Below are 12,854 nucleotides of genomic sequence, written 5' to 3' on the forward strand. Positions count from 1 at the left end.
TTATCATACACAACAATTTGTAACAATTCAATATGCACATAATGACATATAATATATTGTTAGACGGTTGCCAGCCAACATTTTTACGTGAAATAAGAAAATTAAAACAAAATTGAATAGCTCCGTGGTAATTGGAATCAATTTTTGACAGAAGGTGTGCGTCATGTGATCTCATTGAAAAGGTAAGGGTTATAGTCGTTCATGTAGAATATATGTTTCTAACTTCATTATTTTATGCTCTTTCTGCTAATTTGTGCCTTTCGTACCTATCCTTATGTGTAGAATATGAAAACAACATGTTTTGTTTTTACATTGAAAACATATATACAGGGTGCATCAAAATAAACCGTTGCAGAAGACAAGATAACACTTCGATTTCAGAAAGTTTTAAAAGTTTGATATAATTAGGTAGTTTCTCTTTGTGTTACGTAAAAATATACATATGTGATCCTCGGGTGTCATATGCAAGCAACCTATTGGTGTGTCAGTGTAGGGAAATGCAGTGAAATATGCGTTATTTTGAAAAGAAGAATAAAGTAGCACCAAACATGGTAGAGAATAAGGTACTTTGTTTCAGCCATAGGGACCCGGGTTCGCGACCGCTATGAGAGAAGTGCTTGTACTCGCTTTAAAGCTTTATTTCGTGAAAATATGTTAAATGGTTCTTAAGATATAGACCAAAACAGATTATAATACACGACAATTAGTAACAATTCAATATGCACATAATGACATATAATATATTGTTAGACGGTTGCCAGCCAACATTTTTACGTGAAATAAGAAAATTAAAACAAAATTGAATAGCTCCGTGGTAATTGGAATCAATTTTTGACAGAAGGTTTGCGTCATGTGATCTCATTGAAAAGGTAAGGGTTATAGTCGTTCATGTAGAATATATGTTTCTAACTTCATTATTTTATGCTCTTTCTGCTAATTTGTGCCTTTCGTACCTATCCTTATGTGTAGAATATGAAAACAACATATTTTGTTCTTACATTGAAAATATATATACAGGGTGCATCAAAATAAACCGTTGCAGAAGACAAGATAACACTTCGATTTCAGAAAGTTTTAAAAGTTTGATATAATTAGGTAGTTTCTCTTTGTGTTACGTAAAAATATACATATGTGATCCTCGGGTGTCAGATGCAAGCAACCTAGTGGTGTGTCAGTGTAGGGAAATGCAGTGAAATATGCGTTATTTTGAAAAAAAGAATAAAGTAGCACCAAACATGGTAGAGAATAAGGTACTTTGTTTCAGCCATAGGGACCCGGGTTCGCGACCGCTATGAGAGAAGTGCTTGTACTCGCGTTTGAGCTTTATTTCGTGAAAATATGTTAAATGGTTCTTAAGATATAGACCAAAACAGATTATAATACACGACAATTAGTAACAATTCAAGATGCACATAATGACATATAATATATTGTTAGACGGTTGCCAGCCAACATTTTTACGTGAAATAAGAAAATTAAAACAAAATTGAATAGCTCCGTGGTAATTGGAATCAATTTTTGACAGAAGGTTTGCGTCATGTGATCTCATTGAAAAGGAAAAGGTTATAGTCGTTTATGTAGAATATATGTTTCTAACTTCATTATTTTATCCTCTTTCTGACAATTTGTGCCTTTCGTACCTATCCTGATGTGTAGAATATGAAAACAACACATTTTGTTCTAACATTGAAAATATATATACAGGGTGCATCAAAATAAACCGTTGCAGAAGACAAGATAACACTTCGATTTCAGAAAGTTTTAAAAGTTTGATATAATTAGGTAGTTTCTCTTCGTGTTACGTAAAAATACACACATGTTATCCTCAAGTGTCATATGCAAGCAACCTAGTGGTGTGTCAGTGTAGGGATGTGCATTGAAATATGCGATATTTTGGAAAAAATAATAAAGTAGTACCAAACTTGGTAGAGAATAAGGTACTTTGTTTTAGCCATAGGGACTCCGGTTGGCGAGCACGATGATAGAAATGCTTTTACTCGCGTTTGAGCTTTATTTCGTGAAGATATGTTAAATGGTTCTTAAGATATAGACCAAAACACATTATCATACACAACAATTTGTAACAATTCAATATGCACATAATGACATATAATATATTGTTAGACGGTTGCCAGCCAACATTTTTACGTGAAATAAGAAAATTAAAACAAAATTGAATAGCTCCGTGGTAATTGGAATCAATTTTTGACAGAAGGTGTGCGTCATGTGATCTCATTGAAAAGGTAAGGGTTATAGTCGTTCATGTAGAATATATGTTTCTAACTTCATTATTTTATGCTCTTTCTGCTAATTTGTGCCTTTCGTACCTATCCTTATGTGTAGAATATGAAAACAACATGTTTTGTTTTTACATTGAAAACATATATACAGGGTGCATCAAAATAAACCGTTGCAGAAGACAAGATAACACTTCGATTTCAGAAAGTTTTAAAAGTTTGATACAATTAGGTAGTTTCTCTTTGTGTTACGTAAAAATATACATATGTGATCCTCGGGTGTCATATGCAAGCAACCTATTGGTGTGTCAGTGTAGGGAAATGCAGTGAAATATGCGTTATTTTGAAAAGAAGAATAAAGTAGCACCAAACATGGTAGAGAATAAGGTACTTTGTTTCAGCCATAGGGACCCGGGTTCGCGACCGCTATGAGAGAAGTGCTTGTACTCGCTTTAAAGCTTTATTTCGTGAAAATATGTTAAATGGTTCTTAAGATATAGACCAAAACAGATTATAATACACGACAATTAGTAACAATTCAATATGCACATAATGACATATAATATATTGTTAGACGGTTGCCAGCCAACATTTTTACGTGAAATAAGAAAATTAAAACAAAATTGAATAGCTCCGTGGTAATTGGAATCAATTTTTGACAGAAGGTTTGCGTCATGTGATCTCATTGAAAAGGTAAGGGTTATAGTCGTTCATGTAGAATATATGTTTCTAACTTCATTATTTTATGCTCTTTCTGCTAATTTGTGCCTTTCGTACCTATCCTTATGTGTAGAATATGAAAACAACATATTTTGTTCTTACATTGAAAATATATATACAGGGTGCATCAAAATAAACCGTTGCAGAAGACAAGATAACACTTCGATTTCAGAAAGTTTTAAAAGTTTGATATAATTAGGTAGTTTCTCTTTGTGTTACGTAAAAATATACATATGTGATCCTCGGGTGTCATATGCAAGCAACCTATTGGTGTGTCAGTGTAGGGAAATGCAGTGAAATATGCGTTATTTTGAAAAAAAGAATAAAGTAGCACCAAACATGGTAGAGAATAAGGTACTTTGTTTCAGCCATAGGGACCCGGGTTCGCGACCGCTATGAGAGAAGTGCTTGTACTCGCGTTTGAGCTTTATTTCGTGAAAATATGTTAAATGGTTCTTAAGATATAGACCAAAACAGATTATAATACACGACAATTAGTAACAATTCAATATGCACATAATGACACTTAATATATTATTAGACGGTTGCCAGCCAACATTTTTACGTGAAATAAGAAAATTAAAACAAAATTGAATAGCTCCGTGGTAATTGGAATCAATTTTTGACAGAAGGTGTGCGTCATGTGATCTCATTGAAAAGGTAAGGGTTATAGTCGTTCATGTAGAATATATGTTTCTAACTTCATTATTTTATGCTCTTTCTGCTAATTTGTGCCTTTCGTACCTATCCTTATGTGTAGAATATGAAAACAACATATTTTTTTCTTACATTGAAAATATATATACAGGGTGCATCAAAATAAACCGTTGCAGAAGACAAGATAACACTTCGATTTCAGAAAGTTTTAAAAGTTTGATATAATTAGGTACTTTCTCTTTGTGTTACGTAAAAATATACATATGTGATCCTCGGGTGTCATATACAAGCAACCTAGTGGTGTGTCAGTGTAGGGAAATGCAATGAAATATGCGTTATTTTGAAAAAAAAAAAAAGAATAAAGTAGTACCAAACATGGTAGATAATGAAGTACTTTGTTTTAGGCATAGGGACCCGGGTTTGCGACCGCTATGAGAGAAGTGCTTGTACTCGAGTTTAAGCTTTATTTCGCAAAATATGTTAAATGGTTCTTAAGATATAGACCAAAACACATTATAATACACAACAATTAGTAACAATTCAATATGCACATAATGACATATAATATATTGTTAGACGGTTGCCAGCCAACATTTTTACGTGAAATAAGAAAATTAAAACAAAATTGAATAGCTCCGTGGTAATTGGAATCAATTTTTGACAGAAGGTGTGCATCATGTGATCTCATTGAAAAGGTAAGGGTTATAGTCTTTCAAGTACAATATATGTTTCTACCTTCATTATTTTATGCTCTTTCTGCTAAATTGTGCCTTTCGTACCTATCCTGATGTGTAGAATATGAAAACAACATATTTTCTTCTAACATTGAAAATATATATACAGGGTGCATCAAAATAAACCGTTGCAGAAGACACGATAACATTTCGATTTCAGAAAGTTTTAAAAGGTTGATATAATTAGGTAGTTTCTCTTCGTGTTACGTGAAAATACACATATGTGATCCTCGTGTGTCAGATGCAAGCAACCTAGTGGTGTGTCAGTGTAGGGAAATGCAGTGAAATATGCGTTATTTTGAAAAAAATGATAAAGTAGTACAAAACATGGTAGATAATAAGGTACTTTGTTTTAGCCATAGGGACCGGGTTTACGACCGCTACGAGAGAAGTGCTTGTACTCGAGTTTGAGCTTTATTTCGTGAAAATATGTTAAATGGTTCTTAAGATATAGACCAAAACACATTATAATACACAACAATTAGTAACAATTCAATATGCACATAACGACATATAATATATTGTTAGACGGTTGCCAGCCAACATTTTTACGTGAAATAAGAAAATTAAAACAAAATTGAATAGCTCCGTGGTAATTGGAATCAATTTTTGACAGAAGGTGTGCTTCATGTGATCTCATTGAAAAGGAAAGGGTTATAGTCGTTCATGTACAATATATGTTTCTAACTTCATTATTTTATGCTATTTCTGATAGTTTGTGCCTTTCGTACCTATCCTGATGTGTAGAATATGAAAACAACACATTTTGTTCTAACATTGAAAATATATATACAGGGTGCATCAAAATAAACCGTTCAGAAGACAAGATAACACTTCGATTTCAGAAAGTTTTAAAAGTTTGATATAATTAGGTAGTTTCTCTTCGTGTTACGTAAAAATACACATATGTGATCCTCGGGTGTCATATGCAAGCAACCTAGTGGTGTGTCAGTGTAGGGAAATGCAGTGAAATATGCGTTATTTTGAAAAAAAAGAATAAAGTAGTACCAAACATGGTAGATAATAAAATACTTTGTTTTAGCCATAGGGACCCGGGTTTGCGACCGCTATGAGAGAAGTGCTTGTACTCGAGTTTAAGCTTTATTTCGCGAAAATATGTTAAATGGTTCTTAAGATATAGACCAAAACACATTATAATACTCAACAATTAGTAACTATTCAAGATGCACATAATGACATATAATATATTGTTAGACGGTTGCCAGCTAACATTTTTACGTGAAATAAGAAAATTAAAACAAAATTGAATAGCTCCGCGGTAATTGGAATCAATTTTTGACAGAAGGTGTGCTTCATGTGATCTCATTGAAAAGGAAAGGGTTATAGTCGTTTATGTAGAATATATGTTTCTAACTTCATTATTTTATCCTCTTTCTGACAATTTGTGCCTTTCGTACCTATCCTGATGTGTAGAATATGAAAACAACACATTTTGTTCTAACATTGAAAATATATATACAGGGTGCATCAAAATAAACCGTTGCAGAAAACAAGATAACACTTCGATTTCAGAAAGTTTTAAAAGTTTGATATAATTAGGTAGTTTCTCTTCGTGTTACGTAAAAATACACACATGTTATCCTCAAGTGTCATATGCAAGCAACCTAGTGGTGTGTCAGTGTAGGGATGTGCATTCAAATATGCGATATTTTGGAAAAAATAATAAAGTAGTACCAAACTTGGTTGAGAATAAGGTACTTTGTTTTAGCCATAGGGACTCCGGTTGGCGAGCACGATGATAGAAATGCTTTTACTCGCGTTTGAGCTTTATTTCGTTAAGATATGTTAAATGGTTCTTAAGATATAGACCAAAACACATTATCATACACAACAATTTGTAACAATTCAATATGCACATAATGACATATAATATATTGTTAGACGGTTGCCAGCCAACATTTTTACGTGAAATAAGAAAATTAAAACAAAATTGAATAGCTCCGTGGTAATTGGAATCAATTTTTGACAGAAGGTGTGCGTCATGTGATCTCTTTGAAAAGGAAAGGGTTATAGTCGTTCATGTAGAATATATGTTTCTAACTTCATTATTTTATGCTCTTTCTGCTAATTTGTGCCTTTCGTACCTATCCTTATGTGTAGAATATGAAAACAACATGTTTTGTTTTTACATTGAAAACATATATACAGGGTGCATCAAAATAAACCGTTGCAGAAGACAAGATAACACTTCGATTTCAGAAAGTTTTAAAAGTTTGATATAATTAGGTAGTTTCTCTTTGTGTTACGTAAAAATATACATATGTGATCCTCGGGTGTCATATGCAAGCAACCTATTGGTGTGTCAGTGTAGGGAAATGCAGTGAAATATGCGTTATTTTGAAAAGAAGAATAAAGTAGCACCAAACATGGTAGAGAATAAGGTACTTTGTTTCAGCCATAGGGACCCGGGTTCGCGACCGCTATGAGAGAAGTGCTTGTACTCGCTTTAAAGCTTTATTTCGTGAAAATATGTTAAATGGTTCTTAAGATATAGACCAAAACAGATTATAATACACGACAATTAGTAACAATTCAATATGCACATAATGACATATAATATATTGTTAGACGGTTGCCAGCCAACATTTTTACGTGAAATAAGAAAATTAAAACAAAATTGAATAGCTCCGTGGTAATTGGAATCAATTTTTGACAGAAGGTTTGCGTCATGTGATCTCATTGAAAAGGTAAGGGTTATAGTCGTTCATGTAGAATATATGTTTCTAACTTCATTATTTTATGCTCTTTCTGCTAATTTGTGCCTTTCGTACCTATCCTTATGTGTAGAATATGAAAACAACATATTTTGTTCTTACATTGAAAATATATATACAGGGTGCATCAAAATAAACCGTTGCAGAAGACAAGATAACACTTCGATTTCAGAAAGTTTTAAAAGTTTGATATAATTAGGTAGTTTCTCTTTGTGTTACGTAAAAATATACATATGTGATCCTCGGGTGTCATATGCAAGCAACCTATTGGTGTGTCAGTGTAGGGAAATGCAGTGAAATATGCGTTATTTTGAAAAAAAGAATAAAGTAGCACCAAACATGGTAGAGAATAAGGTACTTTGTTTCAGCCATAGGGACCCGGGTTCGCGACCGCTATGAGAGAAGTGCTTGTACTCGCGTTTGAGCTTTATTTCGTGAAAATATGTTAAATGGTTCTTAAGATATAGACCAAAACAGATTATAATACACGACAATTAGTAACAATTCAAGATGCACATAATGACATATAATATATTGTTAGACGGTTGCCAGCCAACATTTTTACGTGAAATAAGAAAATTAAAACAAAATTGAATAGCTCCGTGGTAATTGGAATCAATTTTTGACAGAAGGTTTGCGTCATGTGATCTCATTGAAAAGGAAAAGGTTATAGTCGTTTATGTAGAATATATGTTTCTAACTTCATTATTTTATCCTCTTTCTGACAATTTGTGCCTTTCGTACCTATCCTGATGTGTAGAATATGAAAACAACACATTTTGTTCTAACATTGAAAATATATATACAGGGTGCATCAAAATAAACCGTTGCAGAAGACAAGATAACACTTCGATTTCAGAAAGTTTTAAAAGTTTGATATAATTAGGTAGTTTCTCTTCGTGTTACGTAAAAATACACACATGTTATCCTCAAGTGTCATATGCAAGCAACCTAGTGGTGTGTCAGTGTAGGGATGTGCATTGAAATATGCGATATTTTGGAAAAAATAATAAAGTAGTACCAAACTTGGTAGAGAATAAGGTACTTTGTTTTAGCCATAGGGACTCCGGTTGGCGAGCACGATGATAGAAATGCTTTTACTCGCGTTTGAGCTTTATTTCGTGAAGATATGTTAAATGGTTCTTAAGATATAGACCAAAACACATTATCATACACAACAATTTGTAACAATTCAATATGCACATAATGACATATAATATATTGTTAGACGGTTGCCAGCCAACATTTTTACGTGAAATAAGAAAATTAAAACAAAATTGAATAGCTCCGTGGTAATTGGAATCAATTTTTGACAGAAGGTGTGCGTCATGTGATCTCATTGAAAAGGTAAGGGTTATAGTCGTTCATGTAGAATATATGTTTCTAACTTCATTATTTTATGCTCTTTCTGCTAATTTGTGCCTTTCGTACCTATCCTTATGTGTAGAATATGAAAACAACATGTTTTGTTTTTACATTGAAAACATATATACAGGGTGCATCAAAATAAACCGTTGCAGAAGACAAGATAACACTTCGATTTCAGAAAGTTTTAAAAGTTTGATACAATTAGGTAGTTTCTCTTTGTGTTACGTAAAAATATACATATGTGATCCTCGGGTGTCATATGCAAGCAACCTATTGGTGTGTCAGTGTAGGGAGATGCAGTGAAATATGCGTTATTTTGAAAAGAAGAATAAAGTAGCACCAAACATGGTAGAGAATAAGGTACTTTGTTTCAGCCATAGGGACCCGGGTTCGCGACCGCTATGAGAGAAGTGCTTGTACTCGCTTTAAAGCTTTATTTCGTGAAAATATGTTAAATGGTTCTTAAGATATAGACCAAAACAGATTATAATACACGACAATTAGTAACAATTCAATATGCACATAATGACATATAATATATTGTTAGACGGTTGCCAGCCAACATTTTTACGTGAAATAAGAAAATTAAAACAAAATTGAATAGCTCCGTGGTAATTGGAATCAATTTTTGACAGAAGGTTTGCGTCATGTGATCTCATTGAAAAGGTAAGGGTTATAGTCTTTCAAGTACAATATATGTTTCTACCTTCATTATTTTATGCTCTTTCTGCTAAATTGTGCCTTTCGTACCTATCCTGATGTGTAGAATATGAAAACAACATATTTTGTTCTAACATTGAAAATATATATACAGGGTGCATCAAAATAAACCGTTGCAGAAGACACGATAACATTTCGATTTCAGAAAGTTTTAAAAGTTTGATATAATTAGGTAGTTTCTCTTCGTGTTACGTGAAAATACACATATGTGATCCTCGTGTGTCAGATGCAAGCAACCTAGTGGTGTGTCAGTGTAGGGAAATGCAGTGAAATATGCGTTATTTTGAAAAAAATGATAAAGTAGTACAAAACATGGTAGATAATAAGGTACTTTGTTTTAGCCATAGGGACCGGGTTTACGACCGCTACGAGAGAAGTGCTTGTACTCGAGTTTGAGCTTTATTTCGTGAAAATATGTTAAATGGTTCTTAAGATATAGACCAAAACACATTATCATACACAACAATTAGTAACAATTCAATATGCACATAACGCCATATAATATATTGTTAGACGGTTGCCAGCCAACATTTTTACGTGAAATAAGAAAATTAAAACAAAATTGAATAGCTCCGTGGTAATTGGAATCAATTTTTGACAGAAGGTGTGCTTCATGTGATCTTATTGAAAAGGAAAGGGTTATAGTCGTTCATGTACAATATATGTTTCTAACTTCATTATTTTATGCTATTTCTGATAGTTTGTGCCTTTCGTACCTATCCTGATGTGTAGAATATGAAAACAACACATTTTGTTCTAACATTGAAAATATATATACAGGGTGCATCAAAATAAACCGTTCAGAGGACAAGATAACACTTCGATTTCAGAAAGTTTTAAAAGTTTGATATAATTAGGTAGTTTCTCTTCGTGTTACGTAAAAATACACGTATGTGATCCTCGGGTGTCAGATGCAAGCAACCTAGTTGTGTGTCAGTGTAAGGAAATGCAGTGAAATATGCGTTATTTTGAAAAAAAAGAATAAAGTAGTACCAAACATGGTAGATAATAAGGTACTTTGTTTTAGCCATAGGGACCCGGGTTTGTGACCGCTATGAGAGAAGTGCTTGTACTCGAGTTTAAGCTTTATTTCGCGAAAATATGTTAAATGGTTCTTAAGATATAGACCAAAACACATTATAATACACAACAATTAGTAACTATTCAATATGCACATAATGACATATAATATATTGTTAGACGTTTGCCAGCCAACATTTTTACGTGAAATAAGAAAATTAAAACAAAATTGAATAGCTCCGCGGTAATTGGAATCAATTTTTGACAGAAGGTGTGCTTCATGTGATCTCATTGAAAAGGAAAGGGTTATAGTCGTTCATGTAGAATATATGTTTCTAACTTCATTATTTTATCCTCTTTCTGACAATTTGTGCCTTTCGTACCTATCCTGATGTGTAGAATATGAAAACAACACATTTTGTTCTAACATTGAAAATATATATACAGGGTGCATCAAAATATACCGTTGCAGAAGACAAGATAACACTTCGATTTCAGAAAGTTTTAAAAGTTTGATATAATTAGGTAGTTTCTCTTCGTGTTACGTAAAAATACACACATGTTATCCTCAGGTGTCATATGCAAGCAACCTAGTGGTGTGTCAGTGTAGGGATGTGCATTGAAATATGCGATATTTTGGAAAAAATAATAAAGTAGTACCAAACATGGTAGAGAATAAGGTACTTTGTTTTAGCCATAGGGACTCCGGTTGGCGAGCACGATGATAGAAATGCTTTTACTCGCGTTTGAGCTTTATTTCGTGAAGATATGTTAAATGGTTCATAAGATATAGACCAAAACACATTATCATACACAACAATTTGTAACAATTCAATATGCACATAATGACATATAATATATTGTTAGACGGTTGCCAGCCAACATTTTTACCAGAAATACGAAAATTAAAACAAAATTGAATAGCTCCGTGGTAATTGGAATCAATTTTTGACAGAAGGTGTGCATCATGTGATCTCATTGAAAAGGTAAGGGTTATAGTCTTTCATGTAGAATATATGTTTCTAACTTCATTATTTTATGCTCTTTCTGCTAATTTGTGCCTTTCGTACCTATCCTGATGTGTAGAATATGAAAACAATATATTTTGTTCTAAAATTGAAAATATATATACAGGGTGCATCAAAATAAACCGTTGCAGAAGACACGATAACATTTCGATTTCAGAAAGTTTTAAAAGGTTGATATAATTAGGTAGTTTCTCTTCGTGTTACGTGAAAATACACATATGTGATCCTCGTGTGTCAGATGCAAGCAACCTAGTGGTGTGTCAGTGTAGGGAAATGCAGTGAAATATGCGTTATTTTGAAAAAAATAATAAAGTAGTACCAAACATGGTAGATAATAAGGTACTTTGTTTTAGCCATAGGGACCCGGGTTTGCGACCGCTATGAGAGAAGTGCTTGTACTCGAGTTTGAGCTTTATTTCGTGAAAATATGATAAATGGTTCTTAAGATATAGACCAAAACACATTATAATACACAACAATTAGTAACAATTCAATATGCACATAATGACATATAATATATTGTTAGACGGTTGCCAGCCAACATTTTTACGTGAAATAAGAAAATTAAAACAAAATTGAATAGCTCCGTGGTAATTGGAATCAATTTTTGACAGAAGGTGTGCGTCATGTGATCTCATTGAAAAGGTAAGGGTTATAGTCGTTCATGTAGAATATATGTTTCTAACTTCATTATTTTATGCTCTTTCTGCTAATTTGTGCCTTTCGTACCTATCCTGATGTATAGAATATGAAAACAACATATTTTGTTCTTACATTGAAAATATATATACAGGATGCATCAAAATAAAACGATGCAGAAGACAAGATAACACTTCAATTTCAGATAGTTTTAAAAGTTTGATATAATTAGGTAGTTTCTCTTTGTGTTACGTAAAAATATACATATGTGATCCTCTGGTGTCATATGCAAGCAACCTATTGGTGTGTCAGTGTAGGGAAATGCAGTGAAATATGCGTTATTTTGAAAAGAAGAATAAAGTAGCACCAAACATGGTAGAGAATAAGGTACTTTGTTTCAGCCATAGGGACCCGGGTTCGCGACCGCTATGAGAGAAGTGCTTGTACTCGCGTTTAAGCTTTATTTCGTGAAAATATGTTAAATGGTTCTTAAGATATAGACCAAAACATATTATAATACACGACAATTAGTAACAATTCAATATGCACATAATGATATATAATATATTGTTAGACGGTTGCCAGCCAACATTTTTACGTGAAATAAGAAAATTAAAACAAAATTGAATAGCTCCGTGGTAATTGGAATCAATTTTTGACAGAAGGTGTGCGTCATGTGATCTCATTGAAAAGGTAAGGGTTATAGTCGTTCATGTAGAATATATGGTTCTAACTTCATTATTTTATGCTCTTTCTGACAATTTGTGCCTTTCGTACCTATCCTGATGTGTAGAATATGAAAACAACACATTTTGTTCTAACATTGAAAATATATATACAGGGTGCATCAAAATAAACCGTTGCAGAAGACAAGATAACACTTCGATTTCAGAAAGTTTTAAAAGTTTGATATAATTAGGTAGTTTCTCTTCGTGTTACGTAAAAATACACACATGTTATCCTCAGGTGTCATATGCAAGCAACCTAGTGGTGTGT

This window comes from Thermobia domestica, chromosome 9 (assembly GCF_964235325.1).
Source record: "Thermobia domestica chromosome 9, izTheDome1.hap1.1, whole genome shotgun sequence".
NCBI lineage: Eukaryota > Metazoa > Arthropoda > Insecta > Zygentoma > Lepismatidae > Thermobia > Thermobia domestica.